This window comes from Temnothorax curvispinosus, unplaced genomic scaffold (genome assembly GCF_003070985.1).
Source record: "Temnothorax curvispinosus isolate PA1 unplaced genomic scaffold, ASM307098v1 QBEX01011515.1, whole genome shotgun sequence".
NCBI lineage: Eukaryota > Metazoa > Arthropoda > Insecta > Hymenoptera > Formicidae > Temnothorax > Temnothorax curvispinosus.
In genome coordinates, this window is record NW_020221295.1 from 94,893 (window position 1) to 113,931 (window position 19,039).

Here is a 19,039-nt window from a genome sequence, read left to right on the forward strand (position 1 = left end):
AAGGTGGTGATTCGTTATCGCGTTACACCCATTAATTCCAAACATGCAAATTTGGTTTTGCGCTCGAACATTTGTATGTCAATGTCATCACGTTACCGTAGTAACGAGATAAGAAGAGATTCCTATTTGTAGAGCTTAAAATTTAGATCGTCTCCTGTTCGGTGGAATTTTCATTAAAGTCGGACTAGGAACGCCAATGTGCTAATTATGCTTTCAAGTAATTGTACCGTAAGTACAGTTCATCGCGTCGACGTCTGTGTTTATTACGTCTCATCTCGACAGAACCGACGATGCGACAACGAAAGCGGCTTTAATTCACTGTTGACATCATTTTCCCTGACCCAGAAACCGCTAAAATATTCAACGTACCGCCGACGCGACGACCTTCTTTACGCGCGGACGTCACCATTTTCCGATTATTCACCATTCCGCGATGCATGACCGAAATATGCGATCGTTCCTGCTCCATTAGTCGTATTTCTCACCACGTGACTCGAGTATACGTTATCGTATGAATCGGAAAGAAATATCCACAAATAACGGAATAATTATTAGACCTTCTCCTGAAATAGATCGCGAGACCGCGCTGTATTGAGCGTTCAATTCCGAACGCAGTCACACCCTTGAACGAATATATCAAAATATATTTAAAGATATTACATCAACATTTCTAGTGGCTGCTATTGTGTCTTTTAGTTTAAACGATAAATCTGCGGAGATCGCCTATAAAAACCGAAAGTGACGGGTCCGGTTCTGACGCCCACGTCGCCCACTGCATACGCGAGAAATATAACTTGCGAAAACGCGTTAGTGATGGTGCAACATCGATGGTAGTAACATCGCTCGAAGTAACCGGGCCGAATCGAGGAGCCGAGCGTTTCCTCATCACCGGCTTTTAGACCGGCGTGCCAAAATGCCGAAGTGATGCACATCTCCCGCTCGGCCGGCCGGCCGGTCGCTGACGTCGTCGACGTGTTTTCCGAGTATCGCGCCGCATCAGCACGTACAGCACACCCGGCTGTTCGGTATTCGAGTCGGGTGATCCATCGCGTCTCTATGCCTAAAAATTCATCTACGAGAGCGAGGTCTCGCGCGAAGAGGATCACGGGTGGGCATAGAGGCGGCGGAAACACGGCGGAATGCAGCGGCGCGGACGGTTCAACGCCCTGCGTTGCGATGATCCTTCTCGTGATCCGGAGTGCGCGCGAGCCCTCCTCTCGTGGTACCGCTCGTATGTACCATCCTGGACATAATGCCACCACTGTCGTCGAACTGTCATCGAGCGTTTACGCGGAAAGAGACCGGCCGATAGAAAAGCCAAGCGTGCACGCGCACGAAAGATTTACGACAGCGAGAATCGACGATGTCTCTCGATAACGTGATGCAGAGACGGGTGGAATTCTACGAACGAATTCCATGGCAGAATGTGCTGCTTTCTGAGCTTTTTAAAGATGCAAACGTTTCAGACGCGTTATGGTAGCATTAATTATTAATAATCCTAACATAAGGTCGTTCATTAATTGTACTGTATAAGCTGACTATTTAAAATAAAAGTATCTTTCACTCTTGTATATATTTGTCTAGTTTCGTCTAGCATATATTTATTCAGCTTTAAATACTTTATTTCACCTGTTGCAAACTTTATTTGCTTAACGCAAGAAACTGTGAAATGTGTTACATCCGTCGATTGCTAAACCGCGCGCAACATACATAGCTGCATCGCACATTATACGCACGTAATATTGATGCTTCTAAGCCATCTCGCAAATCGCGACGAATTTTAATGAGTCGCCCGACACGGTCGACGGTATTATTCACGGAACAATTCGTCAGCCCGTTACAAACACGAGCGCGTCATAATAATTATTTATTATATGTACCTGCTGCATCCTGCCGTGCCTTCGCACGTCGCGAATTATAACGGGCGCCGCGGCGCGAGATAACGAATACTGATGTCGAATTTGAATAATTATCACCGACGAGTCAGCCATCGCCTCTCCCTTAGTTACATAATAAGCGCCAGCGCGTTGAAATATGATGCGTCAATTTGAATACGGTACCTTTGAGACTGTTTCGAGTCTGACGTGTGGAGCGAAATATAAAGAATGACTGTGCTCGAGCCCGAAGGTGTTTCGCATGCCCAATTTGGAAGTAATCTGCTCGAGACGAGAATGGTAGCAATCACGTGTAAAATTCTACGAGAGAGTTAAATTAATAGCAGTAGCAACGAGTTTCGATATAGCTCTAATTTAAGTGAGCTTTGACTTTTCCTCTAAACAAAGCAAAGCAATTAATACAACCTTCCGCAAGCAAAAGTTTAAATATCCTATATATAAATATGAGGTAAAAAAGTGAATAAAGTATAATCTAAAAGTATAATCTAAAAGTTCTTCATTAAGTTACACGTAAATAAAAGAAATCCTACATGTTTCTAGATAAGATTCAAGAGATGCAAATAAAGTAGCTTCGAATGAATGATGCGATTGGAGATCACCGAAAAAAATCCGAATGTGATAGCGACGAAACCGGGTGTCGGTTTTGCGCCGCAAGAGACTGTAATTTGATTCACAGATTCATATGAAGCCGCACAAAAGGCGGAAGTGAAACACGGTGGAATTATTAAGCGCTACCGCAAGCGACGTCGAGGTGTAAATCCAAGGAAAGGCTGAGAGAGATACATATGATGACACAGTGTGGGCAGGTGTTCCGAAACCCGGACCCGGAGAAACATGCATTCTTCGGGCAGGTGTTCCGGCGGGTTAGTTGTGTCTCTGCGTCTCTATGCCTCTCACTCTCGCGTGGCGAGGACAGTCCATTAATTCTCGGCGCTTTAATTAATCGCCGTTCGCTGATCACGACGCTTTCACTGCTTCTGGTATTCCACTCACGCGATATATCCCGCTGAACAAACGGAAAGAATCGAGGGAGGTTGGCTCTATCATAATACCGATACATTATCAAGCTATGCGTGTGATTTTATGATTTAATACAGAATGCGACAAAAATTATAATGTGTGATTATAAAAAAGAACTTTCTCCTTATTTATCTAAATGGTCAAATTATTATCTATCGGATAGGTTGTCTCGAATTAATTAAATATCTTACACATGTTAAATTTAATCGGTATTAATACATATTAATGAACAGATATTTAAGATATTTTCTTCTTAGTTACGACTATACTCAGGACGAGCTTCTTCATATACAGATTTTCTGTTGACCTTTCACTTAGAAAAATGTTGTCCTAGATTCAAACTGGCACGGAATTTTTCTCATTCACTTCGGACACGCTAATGAAACGCCTTTTGACTTGTGTGGCAGAACAATTCGCGAGCAGCTTAAGATGCATGCCACGTTGAAAAGGATGCCGGACATCCCGAGAGAACTAGCGCATCCCAGAACCCGTTGGAATGTCTATATGAACCAGCGGTGTCGATAATGCGCGTCTTCGGATATGTTGTCGAATACGACGAATGATTTATATGATATAACGGTCAAGCGATAGAATTCTCAGCTTTCACGAGACGCAGTGAAATGTTTATTGTTTGAAACGCGTTCGTTAGGCCTCGGCATCTTGGCCGAGGAATGAAATTGCAGCGACGGCAAGAAATAGTTGGTGAGAGTACATATAAAATATGATTCGCGGACACCGGATCGGTCGCGATGTAAGCCGGTTGTTCCCTTAATGAATTCCCTCGGCCGTCCTAGGGGCAGCTCAACGCGACTCGGCTCGGCGACGATAAAGCAGGACATAATAAACAGCCCGTAACATGCGGGTAATTAAGTCCAAGAACGTAGCCCGAGCGTGCCCGCGATCCATTCCAAATGACAATAACCTTTTACTACCGTGGCGGCCTCGTTCGCATTCGTGTGCGTCCGAATGTTTGCGTGTGCGTGTGAATTACGCGGGATCGACATTTTTCATCCCCCCAAAATAGGGCCAACCGCGGCGAGTCACGAGACAGGCCACGTCCGCCTTTTGTTCACTTTGCAAACGTACGCCCCCCCCCCCTTTAATCGGGGGCACGTTTATATTTCTGCCACTCCTAGGCAATCTGTTCGCGTACTTAGTATCATTGAAATTACGTCGGTTCTCCTCTCAGGTTAAAAACTACGGTGGTTCTGTTAATAATTTAAAAACAAAATTGCATTTAAACTTTAAGTTCTAACTTCTTTGATTAGCGAAAAATATAGTATTAATTGCGAAGTAAAAATTTCGCCCGACGATCGAGGATTATCGAACAATCTCTTCGCTCGAGAATCCTTGGATTATCGAGGGAGAATAAGGAATGAAACAAGGTGGGGGAGGGAGGTACGATAAAACGCAACAAGACGCATTACGTAGATATCTCGTTTCCTTACACAGAAAAATCAACGGGGAGATTCCATTATCTGATTGCATCGTGCGGGAGCGTCGACGTATTTATTTTTTTTTATTATACAGAATGCTGCACTTCAAAGTCTTACCGACGAATTCCACGCGGGGTGCCGAACACATTGCAGGATCGGGGGTACGCACGAGCGGGGCAAGCGAGCATCCTGCGTTTCCGAAAGATAATTACTTCTCCGCTCTTCACCCCTCGCGTGCTTCGGCTGGTAGTAATAATAAATTCCCGACCACGTGGATAAACGAAAGGCCGGCTCTGTCAACGCGCGCAGGCGATGCGACTCCGCACTTGAGCCTGTTTAAACGATCTGCGACGCGTGATGCACTCGGAGCGCGTTGTCACGTTACGATAACTTATACAAAGCAAACATTAAACCTATCATACAAATAATCCACGGATATTGCTCCGCAATTTGTTCCGAACCTTCTCGATAATTGAAAAAAAATACGTAAAAGAGATAAATGTAATTTTTCACAAACTAAATTAAATTTGTCAATTCAATATAATGTATTTCAAAGACTATTCTCTCTTGTAGAATCCAATTCGTGCTTAGGTATATGCAAATAATTTTAATTTGAAATGAACTACAAAAATTTTGGCTAAGCGATATGTTAGCGTAGCGAGGCACAATTCAATGGAGCACGTTCGCGTTGCGGTCAAATGCCAGGCGATCCTACGAAGGGTGGTAGTTTACGAAACACCATATCCTGCCTCGTAACAGCGTTCTAAAGATAATGCGGCGAGGAATGACGCGAGCTGTGGCTAGAGATGCATCCTGTATCATACCGTAGAGTGGAAGGAATTGTGACTAATGGTACCTGCCGATGGAAGAATGATTCCTGCTACTCTGACGCTGCAGAGTTCCTATCCTGCATCCTCCTGCATCCTCTTGCTACGACCGTTTTGACGGTCTAGACCACACAGCCCAAGTATTTCGGGAACGATATATCGCTTTGTAAAATGCGTTGTAAATGAGCTCATAAAATGAAAAATCGATGATAACGCGCTTATCTACTGTCAGTTTTTACATCCTGTTTCCCTTGCACGAAGGCGAGAGATGAACGATATTTGTTTTGATAATAATATAGCAGTTATAATTTGACACTTAACATATCATTGTGTTTTGGAGCAGCTCTTGAGATTTTTCTCACTTTATGTCCCATTTTACTTCGAAATGAAAACATTGATAACGCGTTATATTATATATAAATTACTACGATATTTAATAAATTATCTTTACGAATTTTTCCTTGTCATATAATTTCAAAATTAATTCATAGGCGTTGATCTTCACAAGTTATCTTCATAAAAAAGTTAGTTTATCGTGTTTAGGCGCTGATCATTCGCATACGTACGAGAAGCAAGAATGCGATAACCTCGGGAAATCGAAAGTCGCGATTGAGACGTATGTATTTACCGCATCGACGGGCACGTGGCGTTGTTAAATACGTTCAGTATTACGGAGAAACGCGAGGTGCACCGTAACACGCGCGCTTTAAATAAGAGCAAAAGGAAGCCGCACGGAGTAAAAACCCCGAGAAAATATTCGGTCCGAGTGCCTTCGAGGCATCGTTCAACCGTATCCCCCTCGTAATTGCCCGATAGTTTCCGCGCGCAGCCGTTAAGCCGCCGCAGTTTTTAGAACGTTTAGACTACATCGCAAGTAATTTATTCGCACGCTCGACGGTCTCTAATATTCTCTGGACCGCGCAATAATTATCTATGACAATTCGAATGGAACGAAATTCACCCACCCATTTCGAGTTCGTCAAAGAAAAATCTCTTCAAAAACGACTTCATGGGGAGTTCGTAGAACGAAGGATGCACGAATCATGCTTCATATAAATCAACATAATCGGCCCGTTAACGCCTGATTATTTCCCGTTACTTCTTTCTCAAATTATGTAGTAATTTAAAGGATTATGCAAAGTGTTGCCTAATTATTGTTATTATAGCGATGTTTCGAAGACGCATTCTCCCTATGGTTTTGAAATTAGTTCCTATTTTGCAAGCAAACAAGGAAGTAGCTTCAGGCATTTTTTCTACTTGATGAGTTGGCGATCTCGTACCCAACTCACTCGTAAGACTCTTCTCACGCGCAACAACCTTCTGCAAAGCAAAGTCTTTGTGAAGGGTCAGTCCCAATCGCGTGGCGTGCAGCAACTCCCGCGACGGACGCCATGAATACGATCCTCAGTCCGTGCCGACCGGATTCGCATCGGGTTAAACCGTGCCTCTTGACCGAGAGGGCCCTTCGGGGAGCACGTAGACGGTATGTAAACACGACTTGGCAACCTCGCCGCCGTCGCCACCGCCGCCGCCGCCGTCGTCGTCGTCGTCGTCTGCCTCTTCGTGTTCCTCTTCGTCTTTGTTCCTCTCGCCTCTCCTTCCCGCTTTCCCGCGCTCCGTGGCTCCGTTCCGCTCGCGCTCGATGGGCACGTTTCGTCCGACATATGCCACATACTCCGGCCGTTCCAAAATCGTCGATGAACAGGTTCGGTAAATTGTGTTGAAGAAAATTGACGTTATTTATAGTGGTACCAAATTTGAGTTACAAGCAATCCTTTTAGGAACTGGAGGATATTCTGGGCTAAATAGACAATAAGAACACGCGTTCTATGTTCATATAACTTGAAATAAATTTTAACTTGGATTTTTTAAAATATCAAATATTTGTTTAACATTGAGAATTGAAAAGTTGCGATTCTGAGATACAAAGACTTTGCAATAAATCACAATACCGATCTAATAATCTAATTCATCGAATATCGAAATCGTCGTTCCATGTGTAATTTAAGTCGATAAGAGAGCGGTAAGATATTGCATCTCATCGGCACGCCCGACGAGATTACGATGAAGCGATAGCGCGTGGAAACCCCACACAGATGTATGGCGACGACTCGAACGCAGCTGAACGCAGCTGCATCGCGTCGGGTGATGGAGGATGCGTGCGTCGCGATCCGTGGATTCCAGCGGCGCGACGTCGTTTAAAAAGCCGTGACCAGTACTGGACCGGTCGACACCGCTATAGGAAAGTACTGTGATTACCATGCTCGGAAGCATCGGGAATCTTCCGCCGAGAGACCGCTCGCGGTACACGAGGGAGCGAAACGTGCGGGCGACCGATATATCATTCTGCCGGTGAACCACCTATTAAAAGATAAAGTGGCATAACTGCCCGTTAGCCGCGATTAGGAGGAGGAGGCTGCCGACCGAGAGTTTCTCGTGACAGTAGATCAATGACGCGAGCAACGTCGAGAGACAACATCGAGATTGCCGCTGCGCTTGCAATCTTTCACGTGATACCGTCGATCGCGAGGCGTGATTTCACGACATGCGATTAGCCGACAGACTGAAGTCTCTTTGCTTCCGTCTTCTTCGTTAAGAACGATAACTCACGATAACTCTCTCGTATCCGCGTCGCGAGATATTATTGCACAAATCGGATTTATATTACAGAGGCTTAAAACGTAAGACGCGGAGCTTGTCTTTCGACTAACGAATAAGAATGATAGTTTTTTTCAAGACATCAATAACGGAAGCATAGATAAAAGAATTGAGACTTAATATTTCGGCATTATGAGATACCACAGATACATAAATAGATAACAAAAGCTTATCTTTCAATTAATATAATGATGCGAATTTTATCTTAAGAGGATCGGCGAAGATTACGATTTTCACGATAACGTCTTCCAGCGAAAAGAAGAGTTTTAGAAAACGGCATTTTTCAATTATCAAACTCGTCTTTCTAGATGAAGATCCGTTTCGTGCAGGATGAGGGTTAATGATGACCGAGCCATAATGCCATAGTGATATGCAACGCGCATAATCGGCGAACTATGACGCGGTGATCTACTTAAACGTCGGTAGGCCGTGGTTCTTCCTAGACCGCGCGCACATCCACTTACGAGAATGCAGCGAATGGGCTTTTACACAGGGCGCAATCTCCCGTTCTTAATCAAACATCGATCTCGACGAGCACACGACGGCCGTTATTAACCCCGACGGGGTTCAACGAAACTTCGCGTGACTAGCCGCGCGCCAGGAATCGCCCCGCGGCCCGCGGCCGACTTTCCGTGGACGTGCCGTTTTAAAACGAAACCGTGCTAACCAGCCAGATCACCCTGCGGTGCATACCGCCGCATCTTCCTCGACTACGAATCACACGATCTAAAAATATCGTCCCAAAAGTTTCTATCCATTCGGAAAAATGGGTCACTAGCAACTAGAGACCCTCCAATGCTGCACGCGACTTTTTCGGTAGATATACGACAAAAGATTATTCTCTATCCTCTGATTCCTTTTTATTCTTCGCGACACACGTTTTCCGCTTTAATTCTTCTTACTATACGGGAAACAATTTATAATTCGACTTCGGAAGAAAAATTTTATTACATTTACATTTTGTGAGAAATATGACTTTGTTCGACGTACCTATAACCGATTGAAACCAATGGATTGTTCGCTGAGTTCTTGGCGAGGGTTTCTAATCGCCGGGTGTCGCAACTCCGCGGCGCCGGATATATTCGTTTCTAATGTGTATTTACTCCGTTGTGCTGCATGGCCATCTTGCTTGCTCGGCCGTGCAGCGCGATCAACCGTTGGCTCGCGTCTCTATGACACGAATTCCACGAGCGATGCGCGGATACACGTTACCATTTCACTAGCGTTGCATAACGCGTCGTTAAGAGTTTACGAGATGGACGAGTAAAAGCTTACGGGCGCGTGCTGAACGTGACTTTCGTGGTATTGCGCTTTACACGAGCAGCGGCTGTCGTGTCGTGGAGAATCTAAAGACCGAGGAAAATGAATAATGGGACAATAAGAGAAGTGTGAGTGCGCTTCCTAAATGTAAATTATTGCGGTACGTTGAACAAAGAATTGCAAAAGTTCCAAAGTTAGGAACTGATATTGCAATAGAATAGATCTATGTTCTAAGTTATGGATAGAAACGCAATTTAAATGGATATTTCTACTGCAATCCCAAATTAAGATGCAGCCTAAAGTATTTAAAGTAGACATTACAAATAAATACCGAAGATCTCTCTTTAGATTCTCTCAGGTTTCTTAATCTTTCTAGCATCTCCAAATCGCTCGCTGTAAAACGTTATCCTTTGACATCTTTTTCAAAAATCTTGTCATCTCGTGATAATTGTTCTCCATATAGGAACACATCACGTTGATGATATATCTTCTCAAGATTCCGACATTTAAATCAACGTTGGTCGTATTTCTCGAAATACTCTCACAGATGTTAATCGTGGTCGCGCGCTCTTAAATTTTATCGTGAGAAGGTGAGAAGGGCGACGGTGCCAGCTGTAGCGGCTACCTAGCCTGCAGCAACGAACGGTAATGATTAATCACGAGGCGGCTCGGGATCTCAGGTAAGAATTCCTCTCGCAGGCGCGACGCAACACGAAGGAGCACGCATGATTACAGACGTGAAAGCGAAAGGAAAACCGACCCGTTGTCGTCTCCCACGGAATCCTGTTGAGAAGCTCTTACACAATTACCGAAGCATGATATGTCAATGAAATTTCGTATTAATGAACTGACGAAATACCGATAAAGATATAGCGACATTAGCGACAACATCTCGTGACAGCTTGATATTGTAATCGTACTTACAATCATCCATAACGTTTCACTACAAACCGCTACAACCGCTATAATAAAGTCAAAGATAATTTCTTATCATAGTTATATATTAATTATATAAGATTAAAAGAAAAGAGATTCTTAATTTATTTTATTAAAGACGGATATTTTTCAATCTTGATGAGACGCGTCGAAGTAAAAAGCCTACGCGGTAGAAGACTACTTCTGTCAATAAGACGTGAAACCTTTCCCCAATGTGTTATCATCGACCAAGTGCATCGTCTTGCCGGATGTGTGCGTGGAAGCGGCTTATCCGAGAGAGCAGCTTGATGCACCGTGTAAACAATGCATATCTGACTGAGTACACCTCTCCGAATCCATGATAATCAAGGCAAACGTCGCGACGCGACGCGACGGGTCTCTCGAGGAAAGCTGATAGCACTGTGGGCTTCTACCTTTCTCTTTTCTTTCTCTTTTCATAGCATAAGGGGTCCTTACGTCGAGTATATCTACCAGAATGTTTGTAACCGTCGCCAGGTTGGCTCATGATGCACTTTTTATTTCGGCCATAAACGTCGCATAGAAGCCGCAGTTAAATTCTTGCATCAGACGGCGTTTTTTCGAAAGAGAAAGAAAAAGAGAGAAAGAGAGATAAGGAGAGAGAAGGAGATACGCGGGATATCCTCGGAAATATTGTACCGAAATAAATTCGAAGGATAGTATCGCTCGCAGACGATACGAAGGATACATGCAGCCTTCGCGATAATACTTGCAATCGACATGCATGTGCATTCCAATGTGTCTCGCGGCCTCGATTTAAATTCAAATGATAGCGACATAGCGAGCCGGCGTTGATAAACAATTAAGTGGATGAAGTATTTCTCAAAAACTTCAATATGTCACGCGTGCCTTTTTTTTTAATCCAAAATCAATCGAATAATATCGTGTGATAACGCCGCGTATCTTTTACATGAATGCGTTGACTCTGCTACTACAATTAGTCGTAACGATATATAGGTATATTAGCTATTTTTTCTAGTTTCTTAATTTATTCGTATTCACTGTGTATGTAGTTTCTGCATACGACAACAATGTCTCGTTACTATATACGCCGCTCGCAAATATCCCCGACGCGAAACGAGCGTACATTCATGTCTTCGAAATTTATTTGCGTCCTTGAAACCGATATTCCACATTGCGAGTCGACAATACGCGGCATACGCGCGGAACATTTCACGTCGCGCGGCGCAGAGCTTTATCACTTCACGGTTGTAACGAAGCGCGGCATTTCTTCGCGTTTCGTAACGAGCGGAGAACACGCCGACAACGTGACCAGATTCGACGAGGAATAATCAGCCTCGTGGCCAACCTCGCGCCAGTTACTTACGCATTTATCCACGCGCCACCGTTTATGAACGTATATATGCCCTCTTTAGTCGGCGATAAACTTCGCCGTCCACCGGTTGCTCCCGTTGCTGGAGATAAGATCACGATCGTGATCACGAAGTTCTCGTGTATTTCGAAACATTACGAAAACGTCGGGCGGACCTAGTAACTTTCTTAAAAAGGTCAGGGATTGAGAGATCTGTATTACATTTTCTGTGTGAGATTCTATCCTATTATTCTTTTACTTCTCTATTTCAAGCTTACGCCTGAAACTCTTAAAAAGATACCGTAGCACATGGAATCTTTTGGGGTACCCTAATAATCGAACGTATTTCTTCCCAAATCGTTTAGACGCAGACATTTAACCGTAAAAGGCTTAATATGCCCTACGAAGTGGCTCACGAGTCACTTCGGAGTATCCAGCGCGTCTCATCTTGGACCGCCCTCACCTAATCCCCGGATTGGAACCGCGACGTGATGCGAGTCGTCGCTGCCGTTGGCCTTCGACCACCCACGAGTCACGAGAGTCGTGATCAACCGATTCATCGAAATGAATCATGTGACGGGAAAGCTGTCCTCGTCTGTATTCAGTCTGACGTCGATGCGATACTGTAGAGTGTAGGAGAACGTGCCAGACGGCGAGCCGAGTCGCGACTCGCGGATTTCGCGATAACGATGGGCCTTTCGTTCGCGCCGGTCGCGCACAAGAGAAGCAATTTATACTTAATTAAGAGTAAGAGTAACCACAGAGGGCACAGTGCCGACTTGTTGCGGCGAGGAAGCGTAGCTCGATCTTCGTCAAAGAGAGATAGAGAGAGCGAGAGAGAGAAAGAGAGAAAGACCGAGACGGTCACGAAGCGTAATGTGCGTCAAATCACATGTTAAGAGACGGTCTGATTGAGTGCCAGACGTACAGCTCTTGCTTTCTTGGTTTGTTTATGAATGAAATGAGTAACATAAATTGGACTGCACACGATTTATGAAATTAAAAATTAAGTGTCCAGAAAAAGAATTTGTCGCCAATTCTCTCGATTATTATTTTACTAATTTGGAATGAATTGATTTTTTTTAGAGTATTTTTATAATAATTCTGTAAAATCTTACATAACTTTAACAACTAGTTGTGTGATGTTATTAAGACAAGAATAGAAAAGCCAATACCATGACTCTACTTACATGATGTTAAACAAGCTAATAAATATTATACTAGGTATTATTTTATAATTTAAGGAACGATTATGTGATCTTGCAAGAAAAGAATCGTGGCAATACGACTTCATTGAGAATGATCCGCGCAGCTGACCTCTTGCCCTTATTGTCTCACCGATTAAAAGTGTTACGTTTGACGCATGAATCATTCTTTAATCATGCGACGTGAGAGCAACGCAACGAAATGCCGATAGCAGTAATAATGTAGGCGGGTGCCTTCGTAAATGACCGCAGATTAATTTTTCTTGCTTTCAATTTCGATCGCGATCGCGAGACTGGGGGGCGGGAGTGGAGCAATGAAAAATGTGTATGATCGAGTGCGAGACCCGCGGTGCCGTTGCATGAATAATGCGCGAACATGTATACTATACGGATGTGTACGTATCGCGTTACGCCGCCGTCCGTTTAAATGGAGCGCGTCCGTCGCAAAAAATGATTGATCGATTCCACGGAGCACGATTAAGCAGGGACACGGGGTTTTTATCTGATGACCTAGGACAGTATCATTGGCCGCTTGAGACAAGCGAGTTATCGATGAAGCCCGAACGAGATTCAAGAGGCCTGCATAAAGTTTCTCCTATTTTCTCCGAGATACTCGCTACATTCTCGTCTCCAAGTGCTTAAATCATAAGACGCGTCGAAGGAATGTGCGTCATCATGATTCGTGATGTCGACTCGACTAGGCTTGTCTAATCAAAACGAACGTTGCTCAGGCGACGAATTTCATGACCTCGATGTCCCTCCGTCACTCTTTCTCTCCCTATCTCCGTTTCTTTACTCCCTTATTCACGGACACCCTCTCGACGAATCGCGGCAACTGCCTCGGGAGAGTTCGACGACACCGTAATCGACGGGCATCCGATAGCCGAGTTCCGACCGTGGAAAATGTAAGTACCGACACCGAGCGTGATCGCGCGGAACGAACCCTTCGTCCCTATACGAAGCGACCCTCGTGCTAACTGAAGCACGCTGGAGCTGCAGTTATGCAGTTCGGTATGTCGAATGTTACGTGAATCGTCGAAACATTTGGAATGTAACTCGACACTGAAACGCCCGCTCGTGGATCAATTCGATTCCTTTCATTTTCCATGTCACACACGTACACACGTATACGAAAGAAACTGGAAAGACTGGAAATTCCGATCTCGAGAGATTATATTCAGCAATACTGTTATCCAACAACTCGTAAAAAACACTGCAATTTTGACGCTATGAGATTACGATATTCCAAATTTATTAGAACAAAAATTTTCTAGTTATATCCGTTCCGTGAGTGATTTGAGATCATTGCTTCAATGACACAAAAGTTAAAAACTTAATATTTCGGTGCAATCACGCTTTAGGAAGTGCAAAGAAATCTTGTAGATTAATTCTACCCTGTCGGAAATTCAAAATGAATATTGACATTCGAATTCCCTTCCTTTCGAGCCCGCTTTCTACGATTCACAACAGACCCTTTCTACGATTTCAAACACCCTGTCGAAAGATTCCAAGAATGACGTCGAGAGTTCGACGACACCGAGCGATCGACACAAGGGCGATGGCCATAATACAAGCCGAGAGAATGAGTAACCGGGTGTCGGACGAACCCCTCGTTTTATGAGATACTCGCCACCGGCCATTACGATAATTATCACTCGTAGAAAAGAATTCTGTCTATTTTCAGTCACGGGTAACGAGATCAAAGATGAAAGTGCGCGTTGCGACGCGAAATTTGCCTCGTACGGGAACGTCTACGATATTTATAGATGGCTAGGCGGAAAAGTGGCATATATCGTGTAGAAACCGAGACTGTATTGCCCTGGACAGACGCTGGACAGATTAATAACCGTCGGGGAACCGATGAAAGCCTGGCAGTGTATCGATTGTCGTGTACGCGTAAAGGAATTCGTCAAGGATACGCCGAGAGTGAAACCAGAAAACGAAAGTTATTTAGCACGCTACATTCTGTAAGATATACATAAAATATACATACTTAACAAAAATTTGAATTAAGCTGAATTATAATCTAACTATTGATTTGAAAAATAAAAAGTAGATTGGCATTTATTCTAAGGCAATCATATAACTGCAATAAAACTGGAAAAATAAATAATTACGACTCATTTTTTAATAATAAAATTATAAATTATAAGAGATATATAATTTGAAAAATACAACCTTTTGCTTTAAAAAATAATTCTATGTTATTAGATATTAAATAATTTATACATATTAATAATTAAGCATAATCTTAAATATGCATACACGAAATTCTATTGAACGTTACAACAACGAAGTTTTAGACCGTCAATCTTTTTGATGAACGTAATTTCTCGCTTCGTTAATTTCCTAATTCGTTTTTATTCTTCTCATTGTTGTTTCTCGGTGAGAAGCGCATGCTGAAAATGCACTTCGTGGCTACATCGTTCAACCGCGTCGTTTCATCGCACCGTCTGAAAAATCTGGTCGAGCAAAGCAGCGCAGTCAGGCTTTACGACGCTGATCGAGCTTTTTTTCCCCGTCTCCGTAGTAATGTGCCATGTGCGGGTGCCGTGCGGCCGTGGACCTTGATGGGCTTGGCAACCATGGCAACCATGGGGCACGCTACGCGCCGCGGAGGAAAGACTGCTCTACGAGAAGAGAGGAGGCGAATAAACGTGAATGCAAAGGAGCTCGCTGGCATCGGCATAGTCTCGGCATGGTCCTTGAACTGGGGAAGCTCCCGGAGGACGAAGAGAAGCAAGTCAGGTTTTACAATGAAAGAGAGAGATAGAAAGAGAGAGGTATCTTGGATTTTTGCGGAACAAGTCGTGGATCAAAGTGCAGCGGCCTTGAACTTGACGATGCGGTCCATCGAACCGAGCGCGGCCGGCCAGCGACGGCGGCGGTAGCGTAATAAAAGAATACGCGCCGTGACGGTACGGAGATGAACGTCGGGGATGTCACAAAGGAAGGAGAAAACTGCTCGTTCGCGTGCAGACCCCGCAGACAAAAGATCGTCCCGACGCGTCATAAACTGCACGTGCGGTTTCGGCGGTTTAGTCCGCGATTTTACTACGCGGCGCTCCTACAGCGCGTTTGTTGTCGTTTGCATCTCAGGTTAAATTCGTCTGCGTCGGCGATTATAGCGGCTGTCGTTCCGTTAGCAGTATAAACGTGGGATCAGCAAAGTTTCGTTGAAAATAGAAAGAGGATCTCCTGAGTCAACGCGGCATGATTCATCTTACGAGGCACTGATGTCATACGCGATAATTAGAAATAACGAGATGCTCGTTGCGCGTAATGAATTCTAGTTGCAAATAAGAACAGCGGAGGATTTTTTTCTGACGAGAATGCGATCATGGCTTCTGCGTCTCTTACGTTTATCAGCACGAGTCGTACAATTTCAAGATTATAAAATCTAGAGTTAAATAAAAAAAACCCGAATAAAAAAAACGTGAGTGGACTTCTCACGATCAATGCCTAGCGTTTTTTCGAAGGGTTGACGGTGACAGTTTATCGTATCCCTGCGGTTTGTCACGCACAGCATGTGGGTGCTCCAGACATAAAAAAAAGAGCAGCTCAAATTGTGGTCCTGCCTAACCGTCGCGAGGGGACGTATCGATATCCGGTCCTCCTGGATATTTCACTCCTTAGAGGTCTTTGACTGTGACTTCCACGGCTGATCGATCTGCCGCGGACCGAAGCGTCGCCGTCGTCTCCTCGCACACGTTGCGTCGACACTCGGCCTTAAAATACTTGCGTTATAAATATATCGCGCTATCGTTTCCCTCGTACGCCTTTTCGCTGTAAATCTGAGTCAACGTACGTGGTACGCGCTTGATGAAAATTAATAACGCAAATTAAAAATATGTATTTAATAACTTCGAATCTCGTTTTTCGTTGAACGATTACATTTAATTTTAAAGCAGATTAAATTTCAACTATAATCACATTTTGCCTTCCAATTAGATGCCTATGTTTAAAATGCTACAAATGCAATCTCGAGAGTTTCGTGAGATAAATGCAAATGCATCGCCATGCAATTTAGGCTAGCAAATATAAGTCGAACGCTCGGTGCATTTGAAGATTGCGTGCTCGCAGAGACCTCAATTGTAGTCTGCAATACAATCAACTTAGACGCGCTCACGTAGTGCGCTTTTTGCGCGATGCACCGAGAATAACAGTGAAAAAAATGACCTAAAAACCGCTCGTCTCTAATAAGCCGTGACTCATCAACCGTCTATTCACTTATCTGTCTAACCCAGGGGTTTCCAGGCTGCGACCCCGAGGAGATATATCCATGCGGACTCGAGCCACCCTCGTTGTTTCAGCGGTTAAGTGCGCTTAATGCGCTCCTACACACTAATAATAAGCGCCGCCGATCAATGACCAACGATAATTCGGGAAATTCCGCGTACACCTACAAGAAAGCGTTCCCGGCGATCGCGATTGATCAATCGTGAGATGCATGAAGAATTCTGTTAGTGAAAGCATAAAAAAATCCAATAGTTACGTAACCGTGTGCGCGCATACCAAGTGTTGAATTGCTTGCTCAACCAATTAACGTGACACTTGCGAGAACTCCCAATAGCGAACGCTTGATTGTGTAATAATTCGGCAAACAGAACAGACTTAAAAAAATAATAATCCTTGATTGCCTCTCTATTTTTTCCAGAAGGAAATTTCTTGCAATCGATTGAAGCTATCCAATAATAGCTTTGAAAACAGTTTATTATATGATTATTATTATCCAATTAATGTCTTAATCCGAGTTCACTATCGAGTTTTCATTTAACAACAAGAAAATCTGAACTTTCAAGAGTACTTGCCTTACAATCAGTGGATACTTCTGACTTTGTAAAATTTTCGATAAATAAATTTGAAGCAATGATCAGCTGAAAAGCTTCATAAGAAAATGTAATACTCGCACAAGTTAATTTCAGTTAATTCCAGATAACATAATTGTCGAGTATTAAATCATTGCTACATTAGGTATCTACGATTATCTGGAAACTTACATAACCGGCAAGACAGCGTGCTCTTTGACCGCGCGTGGAACTACTTGCTGGCGGCTGCATATTAATTAAAGTACAGCCAACTTCGCGGAGCGTTGAACGATTGACTGCTCTTGTCTCCACGGATAATGCCTGTGTTTGTTACGATACTGATTCGTTAGCGGGGAGCGATTGTCAACGAACGAGAGAGACGTGACGTAAGAGAAAGAGAGAGAGAGATAAGTGACGTGTATAACGCTTCCTGAAGCTTTAATGTATGTTTAAAAAAATAAACCGGTAGAACGGTATATCTCAGTTTTATTTCGTAGAATTTATTTATATCTTTCTCGTTAGGTAACGCGATCTACAGTGTACATTGAAAGCAAAATATGATTAACGTAGTAGAGAATTGAATGGAGCTTCGTGAAACGAAGCACGTAGTCAAAACCATTACTGTATCAAAGTAAATATAACGCGAATACAATTGCTCTATATGTATTCCAATACGTAACTTTAGATATCGTATTGATTTCCTTTCATATTAAGTTTCAAATTTTAAGTACCTCGTATCGAGTAATAAAATAAAGACGATTTGCGTTTCTACCATATTTCGATACATATTTAAATTCTATGTACTATATCTCCGTGTTGAAAAGGGTCCTCGCCGCAATCTCGAGATTTACGAGGCATTGTTAGGATATCATTTGCCAACGGCATGATATAATCGTCTATAAAATAGAAATATCGTCTAGTCTCTAGTCAGTAGATCGTGGCGGGGTCATAGTTCGAGAAATTAGCGTGTTCCAACGCTTTCTCCCGCGCCTCTCTCTCTCTCTCTCTCTCTCTCTCTCTCTCTCTCTCTCGATCTACTGGCTGCCCGGGCGGTCGTGTAATTTTGGGGACATCGCTTTTGCTCGGTGACATCATCCCGTCCCATTCCATTCCATTCGTTAATAATCGCCCGCTCCTTGCTGTGTACACACACACACATATACGCACACAGAAATAATGCCGATTCTGCTCCGATGTGTCCGTCCCCTGACATCATCGTCCATCAGAAACTCCCGTATGCTCCATTTGATCGCCGAACCGGCGGCCTTCGAAAATAGATTCGTTTTTGCGCGCCGCAACAGACCTGACACCCTTGGATATTTCCAATCCGATTTACGGCACATCGTTAAACGAGAGAGGTCTGTTTGTTCTTATTAAATACGACGGTGATGCGCACACGCGCTCGTCTCGCGGCATTTGCGAGGGATATTAATTGAAAATTTCCATACCCGCGGGAGATCTCAACGTGGATAAATGAAACGGCATTCGCAATTAATCAAAAGCATAGCTTTTTTGCCGGAGTGTCTTAATTAAAGTGAATACAATTGCAAACGTAATTAGAAATAGTAGCTAAACGAAAAATCGATTTTATCTCTCATTGTCTCCTGAAGTTTCACCGCAAAACTCTTTACGTTTATCGACACGTTATCCGTAGTAACAATCGA

At 43.6% G+C, this 19,039-nt stretch overlaps 1 protein-coding gene across 1 annotated transcript in view; it reads right to left on the bottom strand.

Annotated features, from left to right (window-relative positions):
* The window catches only part of LOC112461601 (lachesin-like), a 57,520-nt gene that overhangs the window by 19,489 nt on the left and 18,992 nt on the right, over positions 1 to 19,039 (bottom strand). The window lies entirely within an intron of this gene.